Raw genomic sequence first — 17843 nt, forward strand, 5'->3', positions numbered from 1 at the left:
TGTGTCTGAGATAAAGTCACGAATAATAGGATGGTCACTCTTCCTTTTATGGAGGAATGTTGATCTATGGAAACCCGCCTGAAAATCTGAATTACTATGGACCGGTGTCAATGGGCCTGGAATGGAGGACAAGTCAAGATATTTATTACCTCGGGACATAAAATTCCGCAATTGCTTTGTGACAAAGGGTACTGTGATAGAGCTGGAGCTGGGTGGTGCTCTGGTCCAAATAACTACCTTCGGATCAACATCAGATTGCGCGCTTTCGGCTTCCACCCATCTTTTCGTTTCACCTGAGTTAAATAGATCCAGAACGCACGTCCCTAAAGAGGCGTAGCTATACAAAAGGAGATTAGGGAGTCCAGTTCCTCCCATATCCCTTGATCTACTCAATATTTTGTGGGAAATACGTGGGCGTTTATGTGCCCAGACAAATTTGGTTATGCTAGATTTCAGACGTGAGAAAAAAGAGGCCGGCAATACTAAGGGGATGGTTTGGAAGTAATAAAGCAGCTTCGGTAACAGGTCCATTTTGATCGCATTTATCCTCCCAAACCATGAAAGCTGGAGTTTGTTCCAGTTATTGAGGTCTAATTCTAACTTCCTGGAAATGTGGCGGTGATTTGATTTAAAGAGGTCAAGGGGATCTGCCGTCAGTTTAATTCCTAGGTATGTCAATGAATCCACCTGCCATTTGAAGGGGAGAGAGGCTTTGAGCTGAGTCACCAGCATTGGAGGAAGAGATATATTCAGTATTTCGGATTTATGAGTATTTATTTTAAAATTACTCAGAGATCCGAACCTCCGCAATTCAGCCATTATGTTGGGTAGACTAATGAGTGGAGAGGAGCAGATCATCTGCGAATAAAGCTAATTTATGGTCCTGTTTGTGAAATGTAACCCCTTTAATTGATATATTGCTCCTCAATGCCACCGCCAGATGTTCCATGGTCAGAATATATAATAATGGGGAAAGGGGGCACCCTTGTCTTGTTCCATTACATATTGTAAAGGAATCTGAGAGGGAGCCATTTATTTTGATTTGTGCTGTGGGCGAAGAGTAGAGTGCTGTAACTCTGTTCATCATGTGCTCTCCCAACCCTATGTTTTTAAGGACCTGAAACATGAAACCCCAGTGCACCCTGTCAAACGCCTTCTCTGCATCTACCGACAGGATGCACATGGGGATCCTGTGACGTCTTGCGCCGTCAATCAGGGAGATGGTCCTCAGGGTGTTGTCCCTGGCTTCTCTTCTGAGCACGAAACCCACCTGGTCTGGATTTACCAGTCTGGGAAGAAGGTCTCGTAACCTATTTGATATCATTTTAGAATAAAGCTTGATATCTAGATTTATGAGCGAGATCGGTCTATAGTTGCAGCAAAGAGATGCGTCCTTCCCTGGTTTTGGTATAACTGTGATGTGGGCCATCAACGCCTGGGGAGGGAACACACCCCCTGCAGATATATATCTACAGACCGATAGGAACAGAGGATTTAGAAGTTCTGAAAATTGTTTATAGAAACCCGCTGAGAACCCGTCTGGACCTGGGCTTCTCCCTGACTTCAAATCTGAGACTACCGCATTGACCTCCTCCAGGGAGAAGTCCTCTTCCAGCTCCAGTAAGGTATCATTTGAGATGGAAGGGAGATTATGGGATTTCAGGTAAGCTTTAACATCATCTTGAGTCCCATATGTCGCTATGTGTCCCGATTGTCCCCTAATATCATAAAGCGCCTTGTAGTATGTGCGGAAGCCTGCTAAAATGTCCTGGTTGCTATGCAAATGACCATCACTTCCTGGGTCTTTTATGAAAGGGATGTAAGTATTCATGGAGCGGGGATGGAGGGCCCTTGCAAGAAGCTTCCCACTTCTATTTCCCAGTTGATAAAAGCGGCTTTTGAGACGTTCTCTTAAGCCCCTGGATTTCTGGTCTAATACCTCTAGTAATTTATGTCTGGTTGTAGAGAGTTGTGCGTAGGTTGTAGGAGATGAGTCCCGTTTGTGTTTGCTTTCTAGTGAGGCAATCTGGTTAGATAACTGCGTTATTTCAATGGCTCTTTCTTTTTTCAGGCGGGTACCATGTGAGATCAAAATGCCCCTTAATACACATTTCAGTGATTCCCACTGGATTGCAGGAGAAGTGGTATCACATTCATGATCTCTAGTAAAGTTATGAATTGACTGGGTAAGGTCCGCTTTGCATAACTGATCCTGTAATAGGTTTTCATTCAGTCGCCAGGTGAAATTTGATTTGACACGAGGCCCTAACTGAATCGATAAGTAAATGGGAGCGTGGTCTGACCATATTATATTGCCTATGGTCGCTTCTACTGTCATGTCTAGGAGGGCATGAGAAATGTGGAAGGAGTCAATTCTGCTATAGACAGAATGGACCGAGGAATAGAAGCTGTAATCTTTGGTGTCCGGATGAAGAATCCTCCATATGTCCACCAATCTCAGACCATGCATGTGCTTTTTGACCCTTTGTATGACTGAGGCCGGATAGGACGACTTACCCGAGGACACATCGAGGGCCGGGTTCATTGGTAGATTAAAATCGCCTCCTAATATCACCGGAGAGGAGTCCGCAAAATCTTCCAGAATTTTCCTCCCGTCTGCACAGAATCTGTCCTGCCCCTGGTTAGGAAAGTACATGTTAGCAATAACAAAGATATTGGTTTTCCAAGAAAGCTTTAAGAAAATATATCTTCCCTTGGGGTCGATACAGGAGTCTAACACCTCTGGTATGAAGGACCTATGAAATGCCATGGAAACCCCCTTAGACTTAGCATCAGGATTCGAGCTATGGTGCCAAATCGGGTAGTAAGCCGAGGAACACTTAGGAATTGCATCTGACCTAAAGTGAGTTTCCTGAAGCATCAAGATGGCCACCCGTTGCTTATGACAGGAATATGCTATCTGTTTTCTTTTTTCAGGGACATTCAAACCTTTAACGTTGAAGGAGCAAAACTTGACACTATCCATAATGCAGGTCAGCTGGAAGCATGATGTGGTATCTGGGGGCTGGTCCAGTCAGGTGAAAGGGAAGGATAGAGAAGAAAGAAAGACAGAGAAAAGAAATAGCAAGGTTTAGGTCAAAGGACCTAAAAGGTGGGTAAGGAACCCTAGTATTAAGTGGTGCAAAATTTCCATGGCAATGGATTGCCATTTGCACTAAGGGGGGTTAGAGGAAGCCAAGAACGGCAGCGAGTCCGTTCCTTACTCCCCGCCTCTAATACAATATGATATATCATTATAAAGCGCACTAACTATATGCTCCCGCTAAAACTTTATCATCTAAAGAAAAGTAAACATCATAACAGGCTATTATTCTAGGCATTGACCCCAATCAGCATTCCCGGTAGGTAAGCAAAGTGTTCAGATCAGGGACAAGATTCTAGTAATTGTAAAAAACAAGAAAATCACATGGGTCTCCCGGGCTTATTTCTCAAAAGGCCCAAATCTTCGCCTCTAGACAGTCCAGCCCCACAGGGTCCAGTCAGTAAAGGCTAGGGGAAGACACTCCAAACCAGGTCCACCAGGTGGAGGGTCCAAGTGGATGTATAACACAAACAGTTTACTGCTTCCTCCTATGAGGTTTAAGTAGTACTTGACCCAATGTCAGAACCTCTGATAACACCTGTGAAATAACACAATGCTAGTCTGGAAAGAAGCAATATTAGGTGACAGGAGAAAGACTTTCAACAAATCACAGTAACTTGCAACGATGCCTTTGATGCAGTTTCATGGTAAGGCCCTCCCCTGTGGCTCCAGGGATAATTGGCTATCATGCCGGAAGGGCCCATGAAGGTTATCCCCAGTAGGAAACAGGGATGCTACACAGGACCGCTACCCTGTCGGATTGCTCTTGTCAGGACCTCTTTGTCTCCCATGGCGACGGACTGGCTGCCATACTGGGGGTTCCACAGGGAGTTGGGGGCCTGAGGGCCAATCCGGCAGTGCTACCATAGGAAGCTCGAAAGTCCCCAAGAACTTAGCCAGATCTCCGAGTTTGCGAAAGATTGCTGATTTCCCATCCTTATGCGCTGTCAGCTGGAAGGGGAAACCCCATCTATATGGAATGTTTCTGTCCTGGAGGTGTTGGAGCAGGGGTTTTAATGCTCTTCGCAGCTGCAGAGTGCGTCTAGCCAGATCCGGTAATATCTGGACCTGGGACCCCTGGTAGTTGATGGATCCTGCCTGCCGCACCGCGGACATGATGGAGTCCTTTACCTTATAAAAGTGGACTCTACATATTATGTCCCTTGGACGTGAATCTGGGGGGGATTTGGGACCCAGGGCCCTATGTATGCGGTCTAACTCAATCGGCCCAGAGCTTTGTTCTCCCAGAATTTGAGCAAAGAGCTTCTGTGCCATGGCCTCCAGTTCAGGCGTGCCAATACTTTCAGGGATGCCACGGATACGGACATTATTTCGCCGATTGCGGTTCTCTAAGTCCTCTTGCCCTGAAGTGAGCTCATCAATCTTTGCTGAGTGGCTAAGTAATATTTTCCTTTGTAGGGACAACTCAGCAGTGATGGCTTCCTGGGACTTCTCCACTTCCTCTACCCTGTATGTGAATTCAGATTTCAGTGCCTGCAGCTCTTTCTTATAAGTATTCTCAAGCCTGCTAGCAAATCTGTCCAAATCTTTTTTTGTAGGCAAAGCCTTGATAGATTTACTTATCTCATGTAGATTAGGCAGATCTCCCTCATTGTCCTCCTCGCTGGAGAAGTCCTGCTGTGATTTCCCCAGCTCCTGCTGTGTCTGTGTTTGACTTTCCCGGGGCTGTGAGTTTTCCATGAGGGAGGCAGACGCCATCATTGATCTAGTGTTCCTGACGGCTGCTGAGGTGCTCTGGCTGAGGAAACGATCCATGCTGCTCACTGTCTCCTTTATCTCACCTCGGTGTCGGGTGACTTTCCTGGATCTGCCCATAAGCAGGGAGATGTTAATGTGCTCTAATGGAAGCTAATGGGGGAAGTTCAGGACAGAGCTCCCAGCAAGTGCAGCTCACTCGGCCATCAGCAAGCCACGCCCCCCCGGATCCGGTTTTTAACGGATCCGTTATGCCGGATGCGTAAAAAACCGGATCCGTTTTACATCCGTTTTGTCCGTTTTTTTTGATGGATCAGTTTTTTTAATTAATTTGGTGAATGCGCAGTTTACAAAAACGGATCCGGCAGCCGCATCCATTTTTTACCGCATTGCGCCGGATCCGGCGTCCATAGGCTTTCATTGTAAAACACGCCGTATCGTGCCGGATCCGGCGCGATGCGTTTTTTTGCCGGACAAAAAAACGTTGCAAGACACGTTGCCTCCGGCCGCCGCTTTAATTAATTTTGCCGCATCCGAAAAAAAACGGATGCAACACAAAGCCATCAGGTACAATCCGGTAACAATGCAAATCTATGGGGATAAAACGGATGCGGTACCGGATCCGTTTAACCCGTTTTTTTCCGGATTGTACCTGATGTGTGAAAGTAGCCTTACCGGCACAGAGCTGCTGTGGAGTCTCAGGCCTGTGCAGGGAGTGCTGCAGAAATGAGAGACTTCTGAGGAGTTTGTATCCTTCTCTCCAGCACTTCCAGTGCTCTGTAGTCGGCAGTAGCAGGAGACTCCAGAAGAACACAATGCGACCTGAAGCGAGTACTAGAGCTCCCTGAATGATGACTCCAGCCCCACTGCCCTCTTCTATTGTGCCGCCCCTGAAGCGGTTGAACCGCTCGGATCCGTGAGGGGGATTACTCGTGGCTCGAAGGTCTCCAGACCCGGGGGCTAGGGGCCACACTCAAATGGAAAAGGGGGTATTTACAGGGGAGATATTGTTTGTGACGCCACCCGTGGTATACGGTAATTGGGAGTACCGCCGCTGCCGTAGGGAGTACCCGGGTAATGGAGTGGGGCAGATAGGTGTCATTACCCTCCACAGGTAGGGGAAGGCCCCGGGACTTTGGATGGTATGATGAGGTGCAGGGAGGAGCGCAGGCTCGCTGGTTGCAGGGGTTAATCAGGTACTCACTCAGCAATAAAGCAGACGCTGACAACGTGGTAAACCAAGTCTCTGGGTGCCGCTGATGTCTAGGGGGAGCTCGTCCGGGTCCCGTCCCCTGCAGCACTGCCTGGTGGTCCGTGACCTGCCTCCTGGCACATTAGTTTTAAAGTGTCCTTTGTGGCCTGTCAGCTTGGAGCTTTCCGGGCCCCATTCCCCACTGTGGCTAAGTAGAAGAGCTTGCTCTCAGGAGCTCACGCTTGGGATTTCAGTGGGCTGCTTGTTTGGAAAGCCCTATCCCCCTCGTTGCGCTAGTGCCCCCGATCTCTGAGCTTCGTGGGAAAAGTCCATAAAGGCCCTGTCCTCCGCAAGTTAATTGCCGAATCGCCTGTAGCTTCTTCCCGACCTAGGGTCCATGTACCCCGTGGTGCCTTCGATCCCAGACCAGTGAGATTAGGCCCAGCCTGCTGACCGTCCTCCAAGACAAGTCCCAGGCACCTAGTCTCAATCCCCTGCGACCGGGGGTCCAACTCCACTAGGTCCACACCACCGTCTGCGACCTAGTCTGCTTCTCCCCTGGGAGCTACAACTCCCAGCTTTCTCAGAGCTCCTCACAGCTCGAGGGTTCCCACTCAACTGAACTGACACCTACCACCTCCCTGCCTGACCCCTAGGTGGGTGGCCCTATTCCAGTTTAAGCCGACCACTGGTGTGCCTGACAGGGTGTGGTGCAAGGTGTATCTAGGATTTTATTTGCTGGTGAAGGCAGTACTGCAGGATAGAGACCCAGAACCATGGGGGGTTGAATCCTGCACAGGGAGAGAAAGTGCGTGCAGTACCCTGTGAGGAATGAGTAGTCCAGGGGCGTCACACTATCCTCCTATTTGCCTCTCATAGCTGCACTCTTCTGCCCCCTTCCCCACACCTGCACTGTCCTGCCCCCTCCCCCACAGCTGCACTGTCCTGCCCCCTCCCCCACAGCTGCACTCTCCTGCCTCCTCCCCCACAGCCCTGTAACTGATATGCCTCACCGCTGTTCTGTGATGGTGGCCGGGTCTCCTCATCTTCATGATTTGCTGTCAGACATCCAACTTTCTTATTTATTTGTTTGTACAGTGTGTACAAAATGCAGACATATACAGTATATAAAGAGAAATCTAGTGTATATGCCTGCATTTGTGTGAATGTGTACATGTGTGGCATTTTTAAAATTCAGATACTAAAAAAGCAGAATTATTACTAAAAGGGCCAAAAAACCCTTTTAAAAATACCAAAACTCATGTACCATTAAAAAAACAACTACCATTTTTAGATGCAACATGAATAAATCTATTGAATGTTCTCAGTGAGAGGAACAAAATTAGAGAACATTCAATAACTTTTCAACTGGCTAACACGGTACCAAAACCTTTTCACTTGTAAATGAATAAATCTATAATGTTATTTATAGCACAAATATAATGTACAGAAAAAAAAGATGGATAAGGCTATATACCAGGATGGGGGACAAAGATACAAGCATGGGATGAGAAAGCTGGGTGCTGAGGGAAAGAGGCTCTTTCCCTCAGCACCCAGCTTTCCCATGCTCTGATATCCCTCAGAACCCAGATTTCATATATTCTGATATCTATCTTGTCCTCAGCACCCAGCTGATGCTGAGTGCTGGGTCACCCACCCATGCTCTGCTATACATCTTTCTCTTAGCACTCAATTTTCCCATGTTTTGCTATACATCTTTTCCTCACCACCCAGCTTTCCCATGCTCTGATATCAAGGGCAAGCTCGGTGCTGAGGGAAAGTTGCATAGCAGAGCATTGGAAACCTGGGTGCTGTAGACAAGATAGATATCAGAACATGGAAAGCTGGGTACTGAGGGAAAAAAGGATATCAGAGCATGGGAAAGCTGGGTGCTGAGGGAAAGAGCCATGTGTCAGCGCAAGTGTCGCGGGCGGGGAGGACGCCACTGCGCTGCGCTCGCTAACGCTCGGGTCCGGCGCTGCTGCGCAGCTGCTCGGTGGCTCAAGCGGTGGGCCGGATCCGGGGACTCGAGTGGCGCTCCTCGCCCGTGAGTGAAATGGGTGGTTGGTTTGGGGGGTTTAGTCCGTGACGCCACCCACGGGTCGTGGTGAAGATGGGCACCACCGCTGCTGGTGATGGGGATCCCGGGAGCGATGGTAGGGAGAAGCTGGGATGTTGTTTCCCCCCTCCGTGGGTAGGGGTCGATGGTCCTGGGGCCCGGTGATGTTGTAACGGGGAGGCAGGGTTGGTGAGGTGCAGGGTTGCAGGGACAGCGCGGCGCGGTGCCGGATGGCACGGGTGTACTCACTCAGCAAGAAAGGTACAAAGTCCTCGGTAAACCAAACAGCTGCATGGACAGGTCCCGCAGCCAGCTGCTGTGTCTCTCCCCGGACAGGTGATGGCGGCTGTCTTTCCCTGCACCCTGATGTTCTCTTTCTGACTCCTATGGATTCCCAACGGTAGTCCGCTCCCCGGTGTATGGGTACCGGAGGAGCCCGTTTGCCCGCAGACGCTGGCCCTTGGGTCTCTAGCCTTAGGCGGTAGCTGTATACCCTCACGGTGTGGGCGGTTGCCTTCAATCGGGACTTTTGCTGTTATGAAACCCCTGGGGTTCCAGTCACATTCGGATCTGACTATTGTCGGCGGCTCCAAGCCTGGTCGAGGTCCGATGGCCCTGCCTGTATGTGCTGGCTTCACTTCGCTCCCCGGTCGGTACCGGCGGGCCGACGCCCGACCCCGGTCCTACGGTTCCGTGTTGCTCCACCACTCCTGCAGACGGCCACCACCGTCTGCCAACCTTGCTGTCAGTGCCCGGGCCACAAACCCAGACACCCAAGTGCTTGCTCCTCTCACTTCAAACTCCAAAACTCATCTCCTCACTTTTCCCGCCTCCAGGCCTGTGAACTCCTCGGTGGGTGGAGCCAACCGTTTAGCTCCGCCCCACCTGGTGTAGACATCAGTCACTGGAGGGAGGCAACAAGGGTTTTTGTTTGGCTGTTGTCCCTGTCTAATGGGGGTGGGGGTGTGTGTGTGTTATCTGTGACGACCTGGCTAGGCCAGGGCGCCACACAAGCATCCTGTACCCCAAGGAGGGGCCCGGTCCTAATTTTGCACCGGGACCCATCGAACTCTAGTTACGCCACTGATACCAATGTCAAGCAGGTAACATCGCTATATGAAGTCACCTTCTTGCCTGTGAATGGTAGAGAGATCCTAAGTGCACGCTGTGCCGCAAATGAATCAACTGTAGTAAAGCCCTGCCGGCGCCGGCCCCCTGCATAGTAACGCGATCGTCACAAGGTCTACAGGCCACAACAAGCAGTTAAGAGAAAACAGGGAACTGAGGAAAGGTGAGAAGAATCTTTTTTTTTTTTTTGTATGTCAAGAACAGCATAATAGGGAACTAGGATGAAGACTGTAGACATTACTACTTGGGCACAATGATACAAGGATGGGCACAACACTACAAGGATTGGCACAATGCTACAAGCATGGGCACAAAGCTACAAGGATGGGCACAATGCTACAATGATGGGTCCAATGATACAAGGATGGGCACAATGCTACAGGATGGGCACAATGATACACGGATAGGCACAATGCTACTGGGCACATTACTACTGGGCAAAAAGATGGGCACATTACTACATGGAGGGGCACATTATTACTGGGCACATTACTACTGGGCACAAGAAAGAGATAAAAAAAATTTTGCCATTAAAAATGCTTTTTTACATAGAAACGTAACAAAAAAGTGCAGGTTTGTTTTAATAAACACGCAAAAAATATTCACAAAAAGTGATCCAAAAGGTGTATAGAAGAATATACATGGAATCAATAAAATGTCCCTTGGCCCTGCAAAGAATGCGGCCCCCTAAATAATTTTTTTTCTATGTGCGGCCCATACACCCAGCCGAGTTTGAGACCCCTGCCCTAAGTGGTATACACCCAAAATTAGCACTAGTGAAATACAGCTTCCCTGATCACCTCTCTGTAGAATGAGTCATCAATATTAATTCATGGGGATCTGATTTTGTATCCCTGCCCATCAACTATATGACCGCAGCATTATATGGAGAGCGGTGCGTCCTCTTCATTATCTGCGAGACCCAGCTATGTAGGGAAAATAGCGACTTCACCAGGTCCTGCAAATAAGAGCAATAACTAGGACTGAGCTGAAATACTGGACGCAGCAGTGACTGCATGTTATATGCTCGTGTTACACAACCTAAAAGTGCACAAAGATAATAATAATAATAATAATAATAATAATTTTATTTGTTTATATAGCGCTATTATTTCCACAGCGCTTTACATACATTGGCAGCATTGTCACCATTGGGGCTCACAATCTAGAGTCCCTAACTGTATGTCTTTGGAGTGTGGGAGGAAACCGGAGAACCCGGAGGAAACCCACTCAAGCAGGGGGAGAACATACAAACTCCTTGCAGATGGTGTCCTTGGTGGGATTTGAACCCAGGACCCCAGCGCTGCAAGACTGCAGTGCTAACCACTGAGCCACCATGCCGCACACATTCATCACACATCAAGTGGGTCTGTGCACCCCCAAATGCCAGGGCTGAATTTTAGTCCCAGTCCAGCCCTGCCTATAGCTCCCAGCGCCATTGACTTTAATATAATCAGTTTTTTTTTTGTGAATAACTAAAGCGCAGGGTTAAATCTTCCCCTCAAAATATACCATAGTCTATGACGTTCCCTGAGTCACTTGAGGCGGCTGTGCAAAATTTTGTGATTGTAAATGCAACAATACGGATTCCTTTAGCGGACATAACACACACATACACTCATACCTACAGACACTCAGCTTCAGGGGCTTAACGACCGTGGTCACAGAGGTTGCCATCGCGACCAGGGCCGGCAGGTTAGGGGCCCACCCTGCAGATCAGCAGCTGGCTCCTCTCTGTGAGATAGGAGCTGCACTGTACTGTGGCAGACTACGCGAGTCAAGGGAGCCTGGTGTCAGCAGCGGCGGCAAAGGGCCCCCCTCGCCAGTCATCGCGCAGAGCAATGATGAAGCATGGCGCGGCCCGCGCAGCTCCATCATTCTCCCCCTGTGCTTGCGTGGTGGCGTCACTCCTGTGCGATTGCCGTGCTGAGGCATGCAAAGCAAAGAGCGCAGGATGGGAGGACACTGACCGGAGCAGCGGTGAAATGAGGAGAGGTGAGTACTTCTTGTTTTGTTTTTTTAAATCAGTGAGCACACGGCCAAAGGCCTAGGGGGCTGCATTATTCCTGGAGGCATGGGGGGCTGGCTGCATTATTCATGGAGGCCTGGGGGGCTGGCAGTATAATGCATGGAGGCCTGGGGGGGCTTGCTGCATTATATATGAAGGCCTAGGGGGCTGCATTATACATGGAAGTCTATGGGGATGCATTATAAAACATGAAGGACACCTTATACATGGACCATAGGGGTGCATTATACATGGAGGAGTATGGGGCTGCATAATACAATATGAAGGTTTATGGGGCTGCATTATAATTTATATAGGACTATGGGGGCTACATTATAATATATGGTGGCCACCTTATATATGGACTATGGGGGTGCATTATAAAACATGGAGGACAATGGAGTGCATTATAATACTGTATATGGAGAATTAAGGGGTGAATTATAATATATGGAGAACTATGGGAAATGCATTAAAATAATTGGAGGGCTATGAGGACTACTTTATACATGGGGGACTATGGGAAATGCATTATAATACATGGAGGACTTAGGGGGGTGCATTATAATATATGGAGGACTGTTACGAGGGGGACCCGGGGAAGCGTGCCAAGATGGGAAATGGACTGCTTCCGCCGGTCAAGGTCCACTGTGCGGTGTAAGGAACCGCCGCTATGGTGGGTGAAGAGTGAGCGGGTTGCTGCTAGCGATCGTCTGGAATGTCACAGACGATCTATGTACACCGATCTGCCCTAACCCGTGAGGGTTGTATGGCACAGATCTCACGGCTCGGTGTACCTGTTGCACGGGGAAGCACAGAGGTGCCCACGCACGTGTGCCAGTGGAAGTCACGAGAATATGGCACGAGGGTAGCACAGAGGTGCCCACGCACGTGTGCTTTCAATAACCAGGTGAGTCCAATGGAGACTTGAGGAGCTCACCTGGGACAGGAACACGGCCTGTTGACGGGGGTACTGCCGGAGCAGCAAGGCAGGAACACGGCCTGCAAACGAGGTACTGCCGGAGCAGCAAGGGCCAAGCCCACAAGAGACAGTAATGCCTGAGCAGTGGCGTGGCAGCACGCTGCCAGACATCCAAACATAGAAGGACAGTCGCGCGCCGCCATGATGGCAGGGGGAGCTTTTAAGGAGGTGCAGCTCCACCCGAGGGCGGGCGCGAGGCAGAGATGACGGACTTGACCCAATCAGGGTCCACGACGTCCCAGCCTGGCCAGTCAGGATTCACCACGTCACCAGCCTTGTCATCAAGCCGTGTGACGTCAGTGAGCGAATCAGGACCCACCACGCATTGCACATGCTCACCCTCCTGCCTCTGGGAAATAGAGGCGGGATCCTCGGTCTCACAATGTGCAGAGATAACGGGAATCTCACTGCTTCCCTGAGCAGTAAACCTCTGCACATTGCGCAGCCTCGCAGACCTTCGGGGCCGCTGAGCAGGAGAGTCTGCGGCAGGCCAGGAATGGGAGACCGCTTCACTCCTTGTAACAGGAGAACCACTAGGTGTCACCCTTCTGCTGCCTCTCTGAGAAGGTATCTCCTGCACACTGCGCAGTCTGGCAGACCTTCGGCGCTGCTGAGCAGGAGTGCTCGTGGCAGGCAAGGAATGGGAGACTGCCTCAGTCCTTGCCTCAGGAGAGCCACGAGATGTAACATTACCCCCCCGTCTAGGCCCCCCCCCCCTGTCCGTGCTCGAAGGCCGCCATCAAACCCGGGGCGCGGATATGATCCTCCAACTCCCAGGATCTATGCTCCGGACCACGGCCGGCCCACTCCACGAGGTAGTACCTCTTGCCCTGTATGACTTGTCTCCACAAGTTTTGCCACCTCAGGGTCGTCGGACGGGGAGTCGGTTTGAGCCGGCAGGGACCCCGAGAATTTATTAAGTCGTACGGGTTTCAGGAGGGACACGTGAAAGGTGTTGGCTATAGCCCAGCGTGGAGGGAGCTGGAGTCGATATGCCACTGGGTTTACCTGCTGTAGTACTTTAAACGGACCCAGATACCTAGGGGCGAATTTGGCTGCCTGTACCCGTAGGTTAACATTCTTAGAGGACAGCCATACTAGGTCACCAGGGGCGAAGGATGGTGCAGGGCGGCGGCGAACATCAGCCGTTGTCACCATCCGGTCTTTAGCCCTTTTAAGAGCCTCTTGGGTGTCATCCCAGATCTCCCGGGCCTTGGTCGCCCAATCCTCCACTCTAGTATCGGGTGATGTAATGGGCATCGGAACCGGGATTCTGGGATGTTGTCCGTTATTGAGTAGGAACGGAGTCTGGCCAGAGGATTCATGGACCGAATTGTTAATGGCAAATTCGGCCCAAGGAAGGAGGTTAGCCCAGTTGTCGTGGTGCGCGGATATAAAATGGCGGAGGTAAGTTACCAAGGTCTGATTAGTCCTCTCCACTAGTCCATTGGTCTCGGGATGGTATGCGGAGGAGATGTTCAGCTCTATCTGCAGGAGCTTACAGAGCTCTCTCCAGAAGCGAGACGCGAACTGGGGACCCCGGTCGCTCACCACCTTGTCAGGCATGCCATGCAACCTAAATACATGCCGAATGAACAAGGTGGCGAGAGCACGTGACGTCGGGAGTTGTGGGAGAGACACCAAGTGGACCATTTTAGAGAAGTGGTCCGTGATGACCCATACGACCCTGTGCCCTGCTGACTTGGGCAGATCTCCCAGGAAGTCCATCCCTACCACTTCCCAGGGACGATCCGGCACTGGCAGTGGGTGAAGACCTGCCGGTCTCTGCCGGGACGGCTTATTCCGAGCACACGACATACAGGCTCCCACATATTCCTGTATGTCCTGGGGTAGTCTCGGCCACCAATAATGCCTGGTCACCAGGTCTCTGGTCCTTTTGACCCCGAAGTGACCCCCGACCTTGGAGGCATGGGCCCACGATAGCACCTCGTTCCGTAGTTCAGGGGGAACGAGGGTTTTGCCAGGTGGCACCTGGTCCAAAGAAGTGGGAGTGACCATCCTCAAGCTGTCCGGGGGTAGTATAAGACGAGGCTCCTCCTCGTCCTCCTCCAACACAACCATACAACGTGACAAGGCATCGGCCCGTACGTTCTTCTCACCGGCCAGGTGGCGGATAATAAAGCGGAACCGGGAGAAGAATAAAGACCAACGGGCCTGCCTTGGGTTCAGGCGTTGTGCTGTCTGGAGGTATGTGAGGTTTTTGTGGTCAGAAAAAACCTCAAATGGATGCGTCGCACCCTCCAGGAGATGCCGCCATTCCTGGAATGCTAGTTTCATCGCCAGTAACTCCCTATCCCCTATGGAGTAGTTCCTCTCGGCCGGAGAAAAGGTCTTGGAGAAAAAGAAACACGGATGTTTCCTTCCTCGTTCGTTTTTCTGGTACAGGACTGCACCTGCACCGACCGAAGAGGCGTCTACCTCCAGTAGGAAGGGTTTGGAGATGTCTGGACGATGAAGGATGGGAGCTCTGGAGAAGTGAGTCTTGAGAGTGTGAAATGCCTCTACCGTTTCCCGTGTCCATGCTTTGGGATTAGCGCCCTTGCGGGTAAGGGCAATGATGGGTGCTGCCACCGTCGAGAAGTTGGGAATGAACTGGCGATAATAATTGATAAACCCCAAGAATCGCTGGATCGCCTTCAGCGAGCGGGGCTCAGGCCAGTTCATCACTGTCTCCAACTTCCCCGGATCCATTGCTAACCCCTGACTGGACACTATGTACCGCAGGAACGGCAAGGATTCCTGTTCAAAAACGCACTTTTCCAGCTTAGCATATAACGAATGGGTGCGGAGCCTCTTAAGTACTCGGATGACATCCCTCCGATGGGTGGTAAGATCGGGGGAGAAGATAAGAATGTCATTCAGGTATGCAACCATGGAAAGATACAAATCCCGGAAAATGTCATTCACAAAGTCTTGAAATACGGCGGGGGCATTGCAGAGTCCGAAGGGCATTACTAGATACTCGTAGTGACCGTCCCTGGTGTTAAAGGCGGTCTTCCACTCATCGCCCTTTCGGACTCGCACTAGATTATACGCCCCGCGTAGATCCAGCTTTGTGAAGACCTTTGCCCCGCGGAATCGATCAAATAGCTCAGTAATGAGGGGCAAAGGGTATTTGTTCTTGATTGTGATTGCATTTAATCCCCTGTAATCGATACAGGGGCGCAGATCCCCTTCCTTCTTCTGCACAAAAAAGAACCCTGCACCACCCGGTGAAATAGACTTGCGAATGAACCCCTTCGCCAGGCTGTCCTGAATATAATTGGACATAGCCTTCGTCTCTGGAGCAGAGAGTGGATACACTCTGCCCCTGGGGGGCTCGGAGCCTGGCTTCAGGTCTATTCGGCAATCATATGGCCGGTGGGGAGGAAGAGTATCTGCGGCCCTTTTGGAAAAGACATCCCTGTAGGCCTCATAAGGTGTCGGTAAACCCGGCCCCTCAGTATTCCCTGAGGACCCAACCGACCTAATGGTAGCGGGTGGTTCGGTAGTCACGAGGTGCTCTCTACAGGATCCTGCCCAGGATGAGATCTCCCCTGTTGCCCAGTTGAGTATAGGAGCATGCTGTCTCAACCAGGGAAGGCCCAGTAGGATCTCATCCGTCCCCCCTGGAAGCACCAGGAAGGACACCTGCTCATGGTGTCCCGGTGGTACATCCATCCTGAGAGGGATGGTGATCTGGGTGATAGGATCGAGTAGTATGGACCCGTCGACTACCCGGACCCTGAGTGGCTTGGGCAACAGAACCAGGGGAACTGAGTATCGGGTTGCCAGGGAGGTCGAGATGAAATTGCCTTCAGCGCCTGAGTCCAAGCAAGCCAGGGCAGAGAAGAGAGTAGTGCCGAACTGCAACTGGGCGCTGATAGTCAACCTAGAGGGAGAAGTAGCGTCTAGAGTCCCCCCTCTGATAGAAACTAGACGCTGTCTTTTCCCGACGGTTTGGGACATCGGGTAGCTATGTGTCCCCTCTGCCCACAGGAAAAGCAGATGACACAAGACCGAGAACCTGGGGCAGAGGAGACCACCTTGGACACCTCCATTGACTCCACGGAGTCGCTTACAGGACTGGCTGGGGGACCTGTCTGATGGAAGACGGGAGTCAGACGCTTTTTAGGCCGAGAAGACGTGGGTGCTGAAGAGACCTCGAGCCTTCGCTCCGCCTGGCGGATGTCTATGCGAGAGGCAACCTGAATCAAGGACTCTAAAGTGGCAGGCACCTCACGTGTGGCCAGTGCGTCTTTGACAAACCCTGCCAGGCCCTCCCAAAACACAGGGACAAGGACCTTATCCGGCCAGTCCAGCTCTGCGGCCAGTGTCCTAAAGTGTACAGCAAAGTCCCCGACTGAAGCAGACCCTTGCCGAAGTCGTAGGAGGCGCAGCGCGGAATCGTGGGTGACTTGAGGCCCGAGGAACACCATTCTCATGGCCCCAAGATAAGCTGCTAAGTTATTCACCACACGATCTCTGCGCTCCCACAACGGCGTGGACCACTTCAGCGCTCTCCCTGTGAGCAGGGACTGGACGAAGGCTACCTTCGCCTTCTCGGTAGCGTAAAGAGTCGCGGACAGCTCTAAGTAGGTGGTAACCTGGTTTATAAAACCACGGCACTCAGAGCTGTTGCCGCTAAAGCGCTCTGGAAGCGCAAGGCGAGGAGACCTTCCGCCCAATAGCACAGCCTGGGTAGCCGCCTGGGTGGCGACTGTCGTCAGAGTAGTCTTATCGGAGGAAGACTGCTCCACTGCTGCCAATCATGACTCCAACTGCTGCACATAACGCAGCAACTGCTGCTGCTCTTCAGCCATAGCCAGACCTTTGGCGCGACCGTAATGTTACGAGGGGGACCCGGGGAAGCGTGCCAAGATGGGAAATGGACTGCTTCCGCCGGTCAAGGTCCACTGTGCGGTGTAAGGAACCGCCGCTATGGTGGGTGAAGAGTGAGCGGGTTGCTGCTAGCGATCGTCTGGAATGTCACAGACGATCTATGTACACCGATCTGCCCTAACCCGTGAGGGTTGTATGGCACAGATCTCACGGCTCGGTGTACCTGTTGCACGGGGAAGCACAGAGGTGCCCACGCACGTGTGCCAGTGGAAGTCACGAGAATATGGCACGAGGGTAGCACAGAGGTGCCCACGCACGTGTGCTTTCAATAACCAGGTGAGTCCAATGGAGACTTGAGGAGCTCACCTGGGACAGGAACACGGCCTGTTGACGGGGGTACTGCCGGAGCAGCAAGGCAGGAACACGGCCTGCAAACGAGGTACTGCCGGAGCAGCAAGGGCCAAGCCCACAAGAGACAGTAATGCCTGAGCAGTGGCGTGGCAGCACGCTGCCAGACATCCAAACATAGAAGGACGGTCGCGCGCCGCCATGATGGCAGGGGGAGCTTTTAAGGAGGTGCAGCTCCACCCGAGGGCGGGCGCGAGGCAGAGATGACGGACTTGACCCAATCAGGGTCCACGACGTCCCAGCCTGGCCAGTCAGGATTCACCACGTCACCAGCCTTGTCATCAAGCCGTGTGACGTCAGTGAGCGAATCAGGACCCACCACGCATTGCACATGCTCATCCTCCTGCCTCTGGGAAATAGAGGCGGGATCCTCGGTCTCACAATGTGCAGAGATAACGGGAATCT

General features: G+C 51.4%; 1 long non-coding RNA gene across 2 annotated transcripts in view; it reads right to left on the reverse strand.

The window, feature by feature from the left end:
- The window catches only part of LOC142311427 (uncharacterized), a 225553-nt gene that overhangs the window by 75631 nt on the left and 132079 nt on the right, over nucleotides 1-17843 (reverse strand). Inside the window, exon 3 of one of the 2 annotated variants that reach the window (XR_012754266.1) lies at nucleotides 2524-2638. The exons of the other annotated variant lie outside the window; for it this stretch is intronic. This is a non-coding gene — a long non-coding RNA (uncharacterized LOC142311427). Of the gene's footprint in view, nucleotides 1-2523; nucleotides 2639-17843 lie in introns of those variants that run through there. 2 annotated transcript variants of the gene reach the window in all.

This window comes from Anomaloglossus baeobatrachus, chromosome 5 (assembly GCF_048569485.1).
Source record: "Anomaloglossus baeobatrachus isolate aAnoBae1 chromosome 5, aAnoBae1.hap1, whole genome shotgun sequence".
NCBI classification, from domain to species: domain Eukaryota; kingdom Metazoa; phylum Chordata; class Amphibia; order Anura; family Aromobatidae; genus Anomaloglossus; species Anomaloglossus baeobatrachus.